We start from the raw sequence: 18314 nt of genomic DNA on the forward strand, positions 1-18314 counted from the left end.
GGAACCCTTCAACTGGGCTACAATGAATTCTAACTTTTCTAGGAATTACCCAACAACTGCACAGCAAAGGCATAATTTCATTTTCCCTCTTCCATCCAGCTTCTCACCCCCCTACAGCTGGTCCCAGCCTGTTACTCAGTCCACACCGCTTTTTCTGTCCTCAAGTTTTAAGAGGCTGAGCAACAGGAATTGCTTCCCGCAGTGCCAAACCTTCAGAGCCCCCACGAAGCCTCAGATTTATGGTGATTTCTTCTTACTCCATCTTAACCTCTATCAGAGAATCAGAGTTCCCAGAGAGTATTTTCGTTGGGCACTGGCAGCAGGCAGCACAGGCATGTTGCTTGCTGCTGATGAAAGCCAAGAAGTACGCTGCTAGATCTGAGAGCAAGACCCTAAATGACAGGTATGACACAGAAACAGCCAGCTGTTTCACTGGTTACCTTGCTTGACATAATGCAACTGGAAGTGGTTTTTGCAGAGTCAGGGTAGGAAGGAACCCACAAGGATCACTGAGTGCAACTCCTGGTCCTGCACAGGAGCACCCTAAGAACCACATCACATGTCTGAGACCACTGTCCAGTCTTCGTGCTGTTATTACTTCCCTGGGGAGCCTGTTCCTGTGCCCAGCCACCCTCTGGGAGAGGAACCTTTTCCTGATACCAAAACTAAACCTGCCCTGACACAGCTTCAGGCCATTACCTCAGGTCCTGTCACTGGGCACCAAGACAAGTGATCAGTGCCTGGCCTTCCCCTCACAAGGCAGCTGTAACTGCAGTGAGGTCTCCCCTCAGTCTCCTCCAGGCTGAACAAACCAGGTGACCTCAGCTACTCCTCATACGGCTTCCCCTCAAGGCCCTTCACCAAATTTGTTGACCTCCTTTGGATGTTCTATAGTAGCTTAATGTCTTTCTTATATTGTGGTGACCAAAACTGCACACAATATTAAAAGGACTGGCTGGTAAGGATGATTTTTGGGCAGCCTAAGTGAATATTCAACACCTCTGTGCATACAAGGGTTTGCTGAAAGTGACCTTAATAACATGGCTCTGTACCACTTCAGAGCAAAAAGCCAAAAATGTATGTAGTGAGTGTAATACTGTATAAACAGTTAAAAGAGGTTGTCCTTTACAATGTGTGCATAAGCATAAGCAGTGTGCTTTGGAAAAATCGACCCAAAAATTAATGCACATCAAGCGCCTGCAAAACCTGAACTGGTGATTAAATTTTGGGCGGATAATTGAGCACTACTGACAAATGAAAATGTAGTTTGGAAGGCAGATGTATACTGCACTTCAGTGGAGAATTTACATTCATTCTCCCACAAAATAGACCATCAATGCATCAGGTTACGAGCAATTTATTATTATTATTATTATTATTATTATTATTACTAAATATTCATGTTTTATGTTTGGATGAAATATGAGTGACAGCTCACTTTTCCCCATGCAGTTAACCCAATCCCAAACTATTAATGTAAGAGAGTTCCAAGACAGATTTTCCAGTGGATGTTAAGTCAATGCCCACTGACTTAACTAAGGACAAAACTCAGCCTTTAAGCAACAGGAGAAATGTTAGGTATTACGGCTACTCAGTACAGAGACTTTATTTTCTCTTCATGAAAAATAGACTTGAAACATATATTGAGGTGACCAAGTAATTTATGTCCTTGTTACCTTTATCAACATTTTCACTAGTACTTGCAGTTAACTTTGGAATGGCTTCTTTTGTTATAACATGAGCTCCGAAACCACAAACATTTCTGCAAGTACAGTAAATGGTTTGAAACAAAGACATACTTTGTTTCCAGGAAAATTCTGCATTCTGCATAGATCACTAAGCTTTTAAAGCAAGTCATCTTCAAATACAAAGTGTCCCCCATACAGATTTTACTACTCTAAATTTAATATTACTCTGCTCTGTAAACCAGTGAAGTGGCTGGCAAACACTTCCATAAGATTTTAGCTAGAACACATAATGACAGCAATTTCCCATTTTTCATTTAGATTACCAAGTTACATAAAACCTTCACAATTAAAACCCCAGTTCATACACTTCTTCAAGTTACAGTTGATCTATCAAACTGTTTCTGTGTCAACATATACTACAGCTAGAGGTTCCAGCACCTTCAGTTTAATTGACCTGATGGAGCTGACTGAGAGTGAAGTCTTGCTTTGTAACCACATTATGTTCATTTTGACAGCATAAATGAAGCAGACTTTTTATAACCAAGACTCACTAATGTTTTGGTACAATAAGTATGTCAAGTCTAAGTTGATGATCTAAAAAAATTCAAACTACCACAGCTACCCAGATATGTAAGAATTAAAACACAATGTCATTTATATAAGCAACAACTGGAATAATAATTTTAGGATTACCCAGTTTCTTACTACTCCTCTAGCTTTGCTGTTGACCAGAAAATTGACAGATCTAGTCAGGGCAAACTTTAACAATCTCCTTCAGGCAGTCCTCTTTGGGAATATTTTTAACTCAGTTTTTACCTACAAGCCTGTGCTGCATTGACAAGCTTTCCTCACAGTCATGTCACTGGGTGCATCAATACTGTATTTTATTACTAGCTATATCCAAACCAAATCAATCCATAGGCCAGTCTACACAAAGAAGCACTACTCCCTCTCACAAACTTGCAGTACCCTGTGTCTACTAAAGACCTACTTCCTCCCACATTAGTGTCAGAAAAACATCAGGAAGAAACTCTGTGCAAAATTTATTTCAGAGAATTCTCTGAGAAAAAATAAATAAAACATAACAAACCAAACACAAACTCAGGAAAGCAAAACTCTTTGGGGTAAATTATAGATGTGATGCAACATCCTTAGGCAAATATTACATAGAGAATACAGATATTAAACAGCTAAATAATATGATGATACGCAGTGCTGGTAAAGCATACATAGACCTGAGTCCTTAGAAGGTAAACCTTCAATACTGGACCCAAATCCCTACTTCAAATGTCAGGATGAAAATCATATAAATAGTTGAGCCAAATTCTGTCCTGTTAGGAGCACAACAGCAGAATTTTGCTCGCTTTTAATTTCTTTTCAGAAAGAATATCTATATTTAACTACAGGAAATCATTTAGACCACAGAAGATGCAAAGAGTTCCTCTTGAATAAAAGTAAAAATACAGTGGATTAAGATAAACACAGAATCAAAAGAACTTGGAAACATGCATTTGCAGTGCCTTCTGCACCTTTAGTGTTCTCTCCTCTTGGAGCTCAAAAACCCCTTTTGTTAAGGAGGTTTTTTGGGGTTTTTTTCATTTATTATGCATAACTACATAACACCTTTTTAAAATAACCAGAAATTCTTAACTACAGACACTGAAATACGCCCATGTTAACAATACAAATCAACATTTCTCCACTGTGCTAGTTAAAATCTTACATTTTGTGCCATCAGTGCAAAGAATGAGGAACTTGGTGCTATCTTACCAGTGACTGTCTGAATACTGTGGACAGGCACAGAAATCTTCCCCTGAATCAGGAGGAGATAGGAAAAGGACATCTGGGAGAGAACTCTTAATGCAACAGAAAGGAAAAGGTTGTATTGCTGCTCAGAGAGGGGAAGCAATAGGAACAAATGAGATGTCCCAACTTTCAGTTTTCAAAATCATGACCTTAATATCAATAAACTGCCATAAAAATTACAGTCTCTGCTGTCTTCCTGTAGCCAATGGATAGAAAAGGCCATCCACTATGCCTCCACCAGTGCCAACTCTCAGAATGCACAGGTATCAAGGTTGGGAGCACTGATTGTCAGCCAAGAGCATTAGAAAGAAAGCTAGAAAGCATTTAGCCACCTAAACAAAGGAGTCTGAAGACAGACTACAGGACAGGTTGACATAATGAGCATAACCCAGCAGTTCTGCTTCCTTGGAAAAAAAACCCAGTGACCTCAACATTGAGCCCATATGGCATGATTGCATCCCCACAGATGAAAAGAAGCTGACAGCTGTTTCAGTGGCAGAAGCATTGTTTCACATCACCCTCTCTGGTGGTACACCATGAAAGCCACACAGAGTAAGCTTACATTAAATTTCAGGAAAGCCTGAACAAGGAACACACAGTAAAAACTATGAGACAAACTAGCAGGGGAAAAAAACAAAACAAAACAAAACAAACAAACCAGAACCTGACCAATACTTTCTTGTTGAAATATACCAGTGGCATTAAGTATTTTCTGTACTTTTTTTCCAAGTATGTCCAACATTTCCAGCTGGACAGCTGCTTGTCACCTTTGAAGAATGACACATACAGAACACTAATTATGGTAAGCATTTCCTTGCTCCAGAGGATTAAGAATATTTTTCTACTTGGATGCAAAACAAGACAAAAATTATTAAACACTGTCCCACATATCTTCTGTTATAGAGAAGGCTATTGGGAAATGGTGTATATTTTGCCAAGTTTCCTTTGAGTCAGCTGCAAGGTTCTTGCTTTCCAAATGTAGTTAAAATAGAAAGTATAGAAACTGACAGTAACAACTGAATCAAAAGTTTGTTGCTGCAGCTTTAATTAAAATCAGAGCTAAGAGAAGATACTGAAAGTTTTGGGGGTTAATATGTATGTTAAAGAAGTGTACCAAAGACCAGAAATAAAAAAAAAAAAAAAAATATTTAAAATCCTCTCTATGAATAAAAGATGACAGATGCATCATCTACTGCACTTAATAAGATGTCTGAAATTTGATTTATTCTATATACAAAAATCTTTACTACCTTATTTTTATACTTTACAATAAAAGTATATTTATAACTTTAGCACATCAACACTAGTTGATGTGATAAAACTATGTGGGAAAAACTCAGAGAATTAGTTATTGAGTTGAATGCCTATCTAAAAGCATCTTATTTTAAGCATGTCTTTGGTACTTTTTACAAGGCATGCTACAGTAGTAAAATCATTTACCAAATATGAAAATCCTAACATATTTGCAGTTCTTTACCATCCCTTCATTCTCATGGAAGTTTACATTAATAAAATGTTGTTGCATCTATTGCTCTCTATCACAAAAAGAATTTTTCAAGATGTACAAAAGGACACCTGAAGCATTACGGTATCCCTGGGAAGGTCGGGCTTTCTCAAATTCACTCCACCAGCCCTAAGGAACTGCAGCAAATACCCTCCAGACTCAGGGGGGAGCTGCAGGATTTATTCCAGAGCATGGAGTGGCATGCAGCCAAAGGAGTCATTTAGTAGAGTTTTTGGCCAAGCAGGAAAGTGTTCCATTTCTTCTGCCATTCATTGAGACCCACGAGGAAACTGAGACAGGAAGTCAGGCTTCCAGATAATAGGAGTGTTCCTAATGATGTCCTTTGGCTTACAGCACAGAACAGTTCCTCTATGCTACATCTTCTCTCCATATAATTTCCTACTGTAAAGGGGGAACAACAACAAAAGCTTTTAAAATTAGTTTTTCTTTGCATCCAATTCAAAGAGGTTGGTTAAACTACATGGATTATCTGCTTCTTTCTGTGTAGTAACAGCAACTATTTGTTTGTTTTAAAACAGCTGATTATGCTTGGAAATTATTCTACCGTAATGTCACTTCTGAAAGATTCTCCAATTGCAATGCCTACATATATATAAAAATATATGTATGTATGTATAAAAGCATCACAAACCACCAAAAAAACAGTTACACCATAATTACCCAGTTACCTCTTGACTTCACTGTAATGGATTGTTAAAAGAAATACACCTCCAGTAAGTTTCAGTAAAGTGACCCTAACTACAGTTTTTCTTCAGCCTTAAATTCTGACCTCATTAAGGTGAACGCCACCATGCCATTCATTTCATTAGAAGTAACAAGAGATCCTGAAAGGATCTGCAGTCTGAGTGAAGAATTCAGCCTTATAAGTTGCAGGACATAAACATAAAGCATTTAGTATTCATACATAAATGTGCCAGGACACACAAGTCAGAAAAAAATGAAAACACTACTTTATCATAGAGGGGAAGAAACCCCCCAAAAAACACCTTCATTAGCTGCTGTGGGTCACTGCCCAGAACATAGCTCCCTGCTGCACAGTCCACACCATGGCCCACCTAACACAATCCAGGGTTTGTAACATATCATTACTGCAGGTTCTTCCACATCCCACCTGTTTGATCTGCTGCATCCCACGGCAGGAATATGAGGCGGCGCTATTTTAGCTATGATAGCCCAAAGAGATGAAATTCAAAGTTTGCAAGGAAGGTAGCTACCTTTTCTTAGACCAATCTCACAGAAGGAAGTTTACCAAACCTCCTGATAAAAAATCTTTATAAGCCAAGCCATTTTACCAGGTGTAAGAGCCAAAGAACAATCCACAGCAGCATCCAAAAGCAAAACCGAAATATCTGTGCAAGAACAATTCATCCATATTTAACTGAATGACAGGTTGGAACAAAATACCACTAGGAATTGTATGAATGAATATGTGTATCATTAATTAAAAGTCAGTACCTTAGTAGCAGATAAACTACAGAGAGCAGTTTGATCTGCAGAAAAAAAGCACTCACAGAAATTTCTGCTGGAAATCATCTGTCTATGGCTGCAGAGGGCTCAGCACAGGATAATTCACCTATCATTTGCATCTCAGTTTTACCTGATTACCTGGCTTCCCCTGGCAAATAACCAAATTCTCTATGATTTCTCTAAGCACTTATCCAGCCAGATAACTGTGACTCCTCAGGCAACAAGCAGGACAAGAAACTAAATCCAGAAATTATTCTGAAGAGGGCAAGAAGGAAAGATGCAGTGTGTGTTTGGCTGTGCCCGGGGAATAAGGAATCCCTGTAGCTCCATTAGTGCAGGAGCTAATCTTGAACATGCTCTTTTCCAATAGACAGCCAGCTGTAGAAAGGGTTTATTTCCATATCAGAACAGCATGAAAGGAATCACAATTGATTGGCATGTAAGAATGGGAATGTTAACTTTTGTCTTTAGCACTTGCAAGTACATCCAAAATCTTATCTAGGTCTTTGCTGATTTTGATGACACATCATCTGCTTGCTGGAAGGAAAAAAAAATTTCTCCACTGATAAAACCTAGGACATTTTAGGTCAATGAAGTCAAGCCAGATTATGTGAGCAGAAACCAAGGGTCAAATAATTTTTCTTCTTCTATAAGATTATATAGTCAGAACTGAGGACTACTATTTATGTTCATTTTTGTTGATTTTTTCCTTATGGCTGTTATTTAGTCTGACCTTGTTCATAATTAGGAAAGACAAAATGTCTGGAAAGACTTGATTATAAAAGTAAGTAACTCAGGAAATTATTCAATTTCTTATATAAACTTGAACCTAGAATGTCTAGATCAATCAATCAGTAAAAATACATTATATGTGATGGAATGGTATACCATACACCAAATAAATCTAAGACATGTTATAAAAATCTCAAAAAATAGCCAAGAAAAATTATTTTTGTTCAAGTTGATAAAGATTGTCATGACTTTAGCTGGCTCTCCACGTTTTTGATTTAAAGCACCGCAGAATAGCTTGCATTTCTCTCTAACATTTTAGCTTTAGCTAAAAGATCTGCATATCTCCATAAACACACTACTGATCTAGGAGGCAGCTTTTTATTTGGCTCTCTTCCATAAAGCAAAAGGAAGCGTATGTTATAAATTCTCTTTACTCATGTTTCACTTCTGTAGACACATTGACTGTGATCCGTCAGCACTACAATTCATATTTAATTCAGCTTCTTCCAAATTAAAGGTGTTATGAATGAAAACATCCAAAAGACTTGAACTAGGTTTCTGTATTTTCACCTGTATTTCACGTGTAAAATGGTTTCATCCTCAAGAACGCAGATTAAAAACTGGGAAAAAACCAGGAAACCCCTCTCCTACACTCTCCACTCTCTACCACTCCTGCAATTTAGTGATCATAGGATCAAAAAACTGTAGAAAGTGAATCTCTTAATGAAGGGGAAAGATTTTTCTCCTTACTTCCTTCCCTTACCAATTAACTCCAGAAAACCCCATAACTAAAGCCAAGAGCTCTCATCAAACAAGAATCCTCAGTCAAATCTAGACTCATTTATCACCTACAGTTCTCATTCTGGCCATGATTTAAGTGCAACACACAGGAAAAACAACATCAGAAAGAAAACATAAGTTTTCAAAACAGAGAAGTAACAAACTACGTGGTTAAGTGCAAGATTTGCACTGAGTTAGGCTATGTTTTAAGGTTACTTAGTTCTATATGGCAATCTTGAGCTTTTGCAATCCATCCAAACTACACATAGCTTTGGGAGAAAAAATACTTTCTACTCCCTTCTTATTTTGCCATTAACTAATTCTTCAATTTACTAAACAAATGGGGGTATTAGTACACCTGTTCCTCCTAGTTTTCCAAGATCTCTTTAGCTTCTAGCAGTCTCTGGATTAGAAAATGTGTTAATTTGGGGATATTGCAAATCACTGAAGAAACTTTCAGGGCTTGTCAAACTTTAGCTAATGGTACATGACTGATACTAGTTTCACATGCCTGCTGTATTTTGTAACAAATGGCTTATTATTTGACTCTACATTTCCTGAAATTATACAGATAAGGAACTGTATCTGCAACTGCAACCATCATGTTCATCAACATCTTTAGCCATTTATCAGATTGAACAATTAATAAAGTATTCAGCTATGACAAGAAGAAACCTATCTCTAAAGATTGGGAAATAGTTGCAGTAATCAAAATCCAGTCTTATCCTGTGGCGTCTTATAAGGGGAAAGAAAAAAGAGAAAATCAGATGCTCTTCAAGCTGCTGGGTTTTTTTCACACCCCAGTCCAGCAAGAAAGAACCTGTAATCACAAGGTCACTGAATGTAAGATTTCATGATACTCTTGTGTTAGTGATGACAACTACAGAAACTGGGGCAAAAATCCAACTGCCTTCACTGATGTGCCTGCAAAGCATGTGAGCACATGCATACAAGTAAGCCAGAGCCCAAATACACAGAATTAAATTAGTCAGCTCTGCTTATTACTTATTCACCATAAACAAAATCTCTAAAGTAACTGGAAACATTCCCACTGAGTCCAATGGCCTCTAAATCAGATTTACACACAAGTTACCTTGGCATTTACAAGTGGGGGAAAAGCAAATAGAAGAAAAGCACCCACACAATCTGTACAGGTGACTTTAAAGAGCCTCTATTGATACTTCTGTAGGCATCTATGCCTCAGTGGTAGCTCCTTAGGTAGTCAGGTGAGCATGTGCATACATGTGGTTCATAGATAAACACGTGTGCAAGTGCACCACTGGACTCATACTGACAATTTATAAACGTAGGTAAATGCAGTTTTCTTCTTGTATGCTTGCATACATTCATTCCCATCAAACATAGTTGGTCGATGTGTTTACAGTCAGATTGAGCTTTGAAATTCATTCACTTCCCAAAATAGCTAAATTGCATTTATCTTTTAGGCATGCTACAAGACATGAGTTTTTGAAATAGCACTTAGGGAGGGCTGAGGAACAAAGGAACTGCAACACTGGATCATATCCAAGGTCCTGTCTTTGACAGCAGTCACCACCAGCTGCTTTACAGAAAGAAACAAGAATTTGGAGTAGGTAGACAGGGGTAATCTTGCCACACATTCGGGTTCATCCTTGTTTCAAGCTACTAAATACTGGCTTGAACACTGAAGCCTAAGGTATATATCCACTTGAAAATCATTATTGTTACTATTACTAAATATCAGATGTCCAGATACACCTGCTACCTATGTAAATGTCATATCATATATCCAAATACTGACTCAGTGGAATGCTTTAGCAGATTTCAATATAAAAAGTTGTATAAAATCCCCACATGGCTCCTAGTCTCTGTTCTGAATTTTCCAGTTCTGAATTTAACAAACTAATAGAACTAGAAACAAATATCTTCTATTTTACCTTCTTGTACAATTTCTAAAATTGTTCACATTTATCATGTTTCTTCTCTTTCATTTTCTCTTTACTAACTTGAACATCTTTTTACCCTGCTTTCATTAAACAGTTTTTCCAATAATGTAACCTTGGGGGAATGAAACACCCATGCAAGCTGTGTTCCTTAGCGATTTACAGGCTGAATTAATATTTTTTGTCTGAGGGTTTATTGTGGGTTTTTCTTTAATAATTTCTTTTCCAAGCACAAAAGATTAATCTCTGTAAATTATCAGAACATAATGCAATTATGGTATATCAATAACAAAAAGAAAAAGGATTCCACAATTCAGTCCTGAATCAGTAGTCTTGAAGAGCTCCATAGTTAAAGACTCAGTAGTTTATATTATGACAAAAGGATGGGCTGATGGACATGACAAAGATCCTGGTCCTAAAATGAAGATCATAAAAAGATGGGTAACCTGCATTCAACACAATGCTGGCAATTATTCATGGAAACACATCATGCTCTTCATTAGAAAAGGGCTAAGCTGATTGCCTGAACACAAAATACCTCATTTATCCATTTGCTTATATATTTAGGGATGAAGTACAGAATTGTAAGTATGGAAACAGTTGTAAAGTAGTGTGGCATAACCTACCTACAAATAAAGCTGAAGTAAGAGCACGATTGTAAGAGTAATGTTGAGTAAGGGAAAAAAGCAAGTACAAGTGAAAATGAAGATGTATGCAAATTTGTTATAAATATAAGGACATTTTACCAGATGGAGAAATTGGGCAGTTCATCGTCATGTTCTCACACCCTCAGAGTTGTTCTAAAACTACTCCTCATGAAAGCAAATATAATTCGCTGTGCAAGTAAACTGTTTAAATAAATCTTGATATTATATAAGAACCATCTGAAATTATTTTATTTGCTTATCTGAATGCATCATCTGGAAACATAGGAAGCTCTGCCTTTTGGCCACTCTTTGGACAATCACTGTGCCCTAAGCAAAATTCTTTATACTCTTTTGGGCAAGTGGAAAAGTGTTGAAAGTCTTAGTGCTACAATGCCCATGACAGCAAGAAAGTATCTAACTAACACCTATTAAAACATCAGACACCAATAAAATGGACTCATTTTTGTTTAATAACAATTAAACTTGTTACTAGGAATATATTTAACTGCTGCTACCAGTGTGAGAATAATGAAACTCATCTGCACAACTATTTTGATACAACATCCCCAGCTGATGTCCTTGTCCCCTCACTTCTTACAAGAGCTGATACTTAAATTCCACCATACAATTTACAACATCCAAGGATCACAATGTGGTTGGAGAGGTACTGGCACCCTTCAAATGCAGCAATGTGTTTCTCTCATTCCATTTCTGTAGGAAAAGACATGAAATTCCCGAGGACAGCAAGACAGAGAATTTCCAGAGTCAGATTTAAATGCACTGAAAATGAATTTTAAAATAAACATCTTTCCTTTGCAATTCTGTGTCCTGATTTTGCTGGTTATTCCCTGATCAGGCATCACTTATAACCACCAAAATGAATAAAAAAATTCAAAATCAATTGACTAGAGTCAATTACTGATAGATCTTTTTATCATGGAACTATATATAGCAAAGAAATTGGTTTAATAAACACTGCATATCCTATTAGGCATCGTATTTCACACACCTCAACAAAAAAAATAGGAGTTATTTTAGAACAATATTGATTTTTTGGCACTTTGATCTTGACAATCTCTGTTTTATAATATTGAAGAGAAAACCCACAAGCCTACATTTTGAAGCATTATTGCTCTGTAAGAGCTATCTGATCGTGCTCAGATATTTTCAAACACATGATACTCACTTATAGTCACTCAACATTTGCACTTGCAGACCATTACTCAGGCAAAACTCCCCCCAGAAAGTCACCTGAGAGTATCTGTTTGAGTGGGAGCTGCCTCCGTAACAGTCTGCAGGAGAATCACTCACATGGGTCACACACCAACACTCTACATATGTCCACAGCACAGCCTCCACCTTCACACTTCCCAGCTCAACCTGTTCTGCTGTGTTACTATTTATACCACCTTTACACTTCAAGTACTTAGAGTACTCTTATTCCTATGGATCAGCAAGGGACTGTCTCCACATCAAATCTTGATATTTAGATATGTGAGTCCAACACAGAAAGAAAGTCCACGTATGTGTTCTGTATAAAACATTTGTAGCTGGATATTTCAGGATTGGCTGTGCAGTGTTTAACAGATCATTGCAGCTCACTGAGCATCCAGCATGAGGCCTCTGAGAACATGCTGGTCACACACAGCCCACTCATCTTTCTCCTCCTCCTCATTTCCAGCTGTGAGCACAGGTGCCCAGTTTCTTTGCTACAGAGCTATCGAAGCACTAGAGGACAGTCTTACAGAAAGTCTGATGATGAGCTAGAAGTTATATTTGGAGGGAATAACTGATAATTGCAAACAAGAGAATAACACATCAAGGGAAGAAAACAGGAAGGAGTAGAAGACTGGTCAGGCAGCACTGTGAAAAGCCGAAAAGCAAGTAAAAAATGCATTCAGTGGAGGGGGAATCCAGAAGCAAGGGAACTTGCCATAGTAACAATGACAGAAATTACAGGAAAAGAAGTAGAAGATACACAGCAGACACAAAGAATGAATATGCATTAAAACACATTAACAGATTGGCCATTAGCTCTGTCTTAGCCAAGAAAAATATTCTGACAAGACAGAACTAAAAATACACAAAGATTTCTCTAGTCACACTTTCAGTTCTGTTACTGTGAAGGAATGTAGTAGGGAGGTGGAGAGAGATTGCTTGTGGTTAAGAATGGGGGGAATGAACTGAATTCAATAATGACTGAAACAAGTAGATTAGAAAGATCCTAATAAGTCTGAGAAAATCTGAAAAACACTATGAAATGCTGCTCATCCAACTGAAAGCTTTGAAAGGCCAAAACTTAGTTTTGCTCTGTAATATCGCTCTTAGAATATAACTTTTCTTCAGATACATATTAAAAACAAAAATTATATACCATAATATTTTGCTTGGTTGAAAACCAAACTATAAAAAACTATTTCAGTTTAAGGATAAATACATCTTTTCTAAACAAAGACTAGAGATTTCTTCCCTTGTTCATCTTATAAAATTTAGAGTACTATAATGCATCCAGGAAGGGAACAAAAAAGTCTTCTTCTTCACAAGGTCCCCTGTGCTTGTGAAAACCAGAAGTTGACTCTCCTCTCTTACAGCTCTTCCATTTTACAGACCTGTCACTACCATGCACCCCAGACATGATTTTCTCTCCAAAAAGAAGTGAATGAAATTATGTCATAAGCCTATCAACCCTATTGTCCAGAGGGGCAATCGGAATGACATAAGGCAGACATCCAGGTGTGGTGAATGTTTCAGAGTTTGCCTTGGGGACCTGATTCCAAGCTCAATTAGATTTGCCAGCTAGACTCATTTTGCAGTGATGTAATACTCCTCCTTGCAGGTCACTTGTTTGACACACAGGATATATATTCAGAAGCAGATCCCTATGGAAAGTGGTCTGGACATGAAATTGAGCCTTTGGTGTGGAAGGATATTCGCAAAGTTAGAACATAAAACATGCTCGTTTAATGTAATTTTCCCAGAGTTTCATATTGAATTAATCTTCTCAATGAAGCTGAGGAGAAAAAGAACTTTATGTTCTCACAAATCTCTTTCAAAGCTGTTGAGATACCACATTTAAGGACATCAACAATAAAGTAATGGTGGAGAATTTTGGGGGGGAAAAAATTATTTAAAAGCTAAATTTGTCAGTAGTCTTATTTACCCTATAAGTTTATCCACAGCAGGATGGAAACCAGTTGGGAAGACTGTTCAGAAAAGCTTGTTTCTGTTTCAGCTGCCTACACTATGCATTTACTACATGAACAGTCACAGTTCTGTCAATCTGGCAAGCAATATTAGCAGCACAACCTCTATATTAGTGTAAACTGCACAATATATCTTTAAGAGTCTACTACATGACTGAACTATAAATATGAAATACCTCAATTATCTAAATCATGCACAGATCCAAAACATGTAATCAGAGGTTTTAAGAATTTTCCTATTACCAGGCTGCACAATTAGAATGCTTACTACTGAACATGTCCCAGAGCACAAGAGGGAAACTAAAAAAAAAACCTACAATGTAGCAGCATAGAAAGCTGCTGCTACAACAATAAAAAACAATAGTTAGATTGCAGTTACAGATGATATGGTATAACAATTGTACTCAACATCTACCATCAATTTTTCATGTTCAGCTACTCACAAATAAAATACATTACTAGGTTTCATGCTTCAGTGATGTGGGAAATACTAATTTCCCTGCTACAGACAATCCAAACTTTTTTTATTATTTATAAAGGTGCAAAGTAACCAAATGAGTTCCTTAGAATCTCACAGGAGGGAGAAATGGACATGTGAGGAGGGTCTGCCTTAATTTTCTCTAATTCTCCAGCAGGCGGGCATGCATACAGACAGAATTTGTTCTTAGTCAAATAACTGTATGCTAACGAACTTTCAAGTCATGAAGCCATAAATTTAATTGCTTGTTTTCAAGATTTTTTTTTTTGACATTTTTATCTAGCTTCACTGAGGAAAAAAAAATAAAAGTAATTCATACATGATTTGAAAGGAAAAAGATCCCAATTAGCTGGGTTTTGGCAGGGGTAGTAATCCAAACTAACTACAGTGAAAACTGTAAAAGTTTCAGTGAAGTTTTCCTTGGGAGAATTTTCCCCAGTGCAATACAGAATTTCTGGTGCAGAAAAAAAACAAGAAAACAAGGCCTACAAAAGAGAAAAATAATAGCCCAAGGAACTCAGCTTCAAGCCTGTTTCCCAAACCTTTAACACTTGTTTTAGGAAGTGAAGTACCTCACAGAAGAAGTGCTAAAAGAGACTTATCTGGGGACAGTCAGCTGTCCAGAGGCTGAAACAGACCTCAACACTGTGGCTATGCAACAAAACGAAGGCTTCTAGCCTAATCTCCCACCGTTCGCGGTATTTTAATTGGAAGACCACACCAGAGTATGCTCTCTTTTTTATTTGCTTTGTTTTGTTTTAGGAAAACAAAGTTGTTGAGAAAACAAAACAAAAGCCTTCAAAAAACATTGAATATCAACTAAGTGCAGGCTATGAACAAGTATTACAGGATGGGAAATGATTTTTCTACCCATCTCACTCTCTATGTTTCTCAGCAGATATCCTGAATACATCATAAACTGTGGTAAGAATGGACAAAAAGAAAAACTACAGGAATCCACAGATAAATATAGGTGCATGCTGCAATCTGAAAAGTCTGATGATGCCCACTGAAATCTAACTCAGCATTTTATTCTTTGGAGTGGTATCTGATTATACAAATGCTGATCTATGTCCTTAGATTCTTTAGAGTGCGGTGTTCCCAGTTTCACATCTTCTGGCAAATTAGATCTTGAAGATGAACTAAGAATGCCTTACACTTGAACTCACAACAGTAAACACTGGGGGCAATATCCTGCAGAGAGACACAAGGAAATATCCGAGACATCAGAAGCACAGAAACTGTGTTACATCACATCCCGCTGTTACAGTGTGCCAGGATTCTTGTTATAAGGAGGAGTAGCATGACCCAAAATTCACACATAGGTTAAAGGTCTGCAGACAAACCCACGGGAAATCACACAGCTCATCAAGTTCTTCTGCACAATGTCAACAGCTTCCTTCCAGTGGTCATCTCCCCAACAGCATCACAACATTTCTCCAGGCCCTTCTCCTACCTGAAGTACTGGGGCTCCCAGTATGCTGGCTTCACTACTGAGAGTGTACTTTGGGGTTGTTGCACAAAATAGCTGCTGTTTTAGATGCAAATGGAAACATCAGTTCCAGAAACAATTGCCAGTTCTACTGGGCATCTGACTGACACTTGTTATCTGTAGGTTTTTCACAAAGCTGGAAATATTGTAAGAAAATGTACTTTTCAGCCTCTATAGCATCCCGCACTGTGCCGCTTCCAGGAAGTCAAAGCAACAGTGTGATTCTAGGCACATTCACTAAAATGATCCCTTCCTTGTGAAAATATTAAAATACACACATAGTACCCATAAAAAAATCCCACAGAATACCCAAAATAACCCCTCAGAGGCTGTCACATTGTGTTTCTGGTAAATTTCTTCAGTTCTTTCACAAAAGCCAGGGAGAAAGGTTTATTCAACAGAGTTAGGATAGTATCTATAAAGAGATATAGAATTGTAACTTCATCTAACTATGGATCTGATGCCTCATGTACAGTGCTTTCTGTCACAAGATTACAAGTGTTTTCACATGTAGTCTATGCAATAAAAACTAAGCAGTGAACATTACTCACTGGAGAAAATTTGAACACAAATAACTTCGAAAATACAGGTCAAACAATCTTGCATCAACATATTTGGGGGTAGGTAAAATTATTCTAACATGTCTAAAATTTGCACAGGTATCACTGGAGTTTTGAAGCATGTCACTAGGTAAAACCATAGTGGGTTTGGGTGTTTCTCCATTTTACTAAGTTGCAGAAATTCACTTTTATCTGGTTCCTAACAACACTGACCCAACTGACCAGCCTGAACAGCTTAAAAAAAAAAACAAAACCACTTTTACAGCCTCAGCTGCAGGTCCTCAAGATGCAGTAAAAACAGGTGTTGACTATATCTAAGATACAAAGCTTGCATACCTTGAATGTTATCTGTGCAAGAATTCTCTTATTTTATCCTGTTACCTTGCGCATAGAGTGACACCCAGATTTGAGTGTGAACGTCTCACACCCCTGAGTGTGAAGCCTGGCTTTGTCCTTCTACAGGGCCTCACTGTGGAGCCCATCCTGATGGCAGAGATCAGTAAACTTACTCCTGGGAGTCCAAAACCCACCCCAGCCGATAAGAGCTGACCTAGGGAGAGCACAGACTTGGGCTGTGCTGCTAAAAGAGGCTGAGCACCCACTACTCCCAGCATCTTTGATCAGGCACCAGTACTTTACAGTCTAGGATTAACAGAGCCTTTAAGGAAGGTCTAGCAGGAAAAGTAAATTGCAAAATACCGTTGTAGGATCAGTTTCACTGATATCTAGAGCTTTCAATTTTTTATGAAAAATGATGGGTACGTGGTACATACCCAGTGTGCAGCAGTTAGGTGCATTTTTATTTCTGAAGGACTACCACACACTAAGAAGCAAACAAAAAAAAAATGGGGGTTTTACTGGGTAGAGAACTTCAAAGTGACAGCTTTTAAGACTAAGAGGAACTACACAAAGGTAACTCTCCGCACACCTACCTGTCTCTCATCCCTGTAGTACCTAAGCTCCATATACCTGTGAAGCAGCACAAGCAAGAACTTCAATAAAATATTTCCATGGGCCAAATTTTCCAAACAAACGCTTCTTTCTCCAGGCAAAACAGAGTGATGGCAGGGAATTGGCAATGCAGATCAAATTGCAGTCTCCTACTGTTGTCTTTCTCTCATGCATAACCTCTAAACACTTAGTATCGTGAATTATAATTGCTAATTATTCCCACTATGAAACGAGAATCCCACAGCAACTGAGAGTAAATACGCATTTCTCATTATATGAAATGATGCATATGAATCTTCTTAAAGAATTACAGACCAGAAGAAAAGAATGCAGGTTAACTATGACCAGTTACTTATATTTATTTGTGAGTGCTAACTGAGGAAAAAATAATGTTTTGTTTGCAGTTGCTTCTGTTCTTTTTGAACATTCTCCAGCTGTAAGAAAATCAGACCTAACAATTCACACTTAGGAACAAAATATTTTTGTGATTAGAAAAACAGAGTGTCTGCATATTTGGCATATATGTACACCACATTCTCTTCAATAAATTAAAGAAAACCACACAGATATAGTGAACACAACCTTTGGCTGAACTAGTTTTCAGAATATAAAATAATTAATGCAAAGGAGGCTGCTAGAAAACTTGAGCACTTGTTTAACAATAGAGCTGTTGGGAATGGACAACCACTGTTGATAACACATTGGGGAGGGAAAAAAAAGCATCACCGAGATACACTTGTCTACTGAAGTACCAGTGAACCCGGTCCCTGAGGTCAGTTCTTGTTACTGATAACTTTAATGGGTGAAGAACTGTACCTGGCTTTAAGGAGGCTGCAGTCCTAAATCAGTAGGATAAACGTTCTAGAAAATCACTCAATTGCTGTGCTAAGTGAGAAGAGGCTGCAACTCAGCTCTCCCCGCACGGTTTAGACAGGGATCTGTCAGGCACCGAGCACGCGGGAGGCACCCACCGCACACGCTGTGGAACACCAGCCCGCAGCACGCACCAGTCGGGCTCTGAGAGCCGGACGCGTGGGCTTGCCCGGCTGAAACCCCGGCAGAC

General features: G+C 38.1%; 1 protein-coding gene across 3 annotated transcripts in view; it reads right to left on the reverse strand.

The window, feature by feature from the left end:
* Positions 1-18314, reverse strand: part of TLL1 (tolloid like 1) — a 130854-nt gene that overhangs the window by 109704 nt on the left and 2836 nt on the right. The gene's annotated exons all lie outside the window — the stretch shown is intronic.

This window comes from Corvus brachyrhynchos, unplaced genomic scaffold (assembly GCF_000691975.1).
Source record: "Corvus brachyrhynchos isolate BGI_N302 unplaced genomic scaffold, ASM69197v1 scaffold178, whole genome shotgun sequence".
Taxonomy (NCBI): domain Eukaryota; kingdom Metazoa; phylum Chordata; class Aves; order Passeriformes; family Corvidae; genus Corvus; species Corvus brachyrhynchos.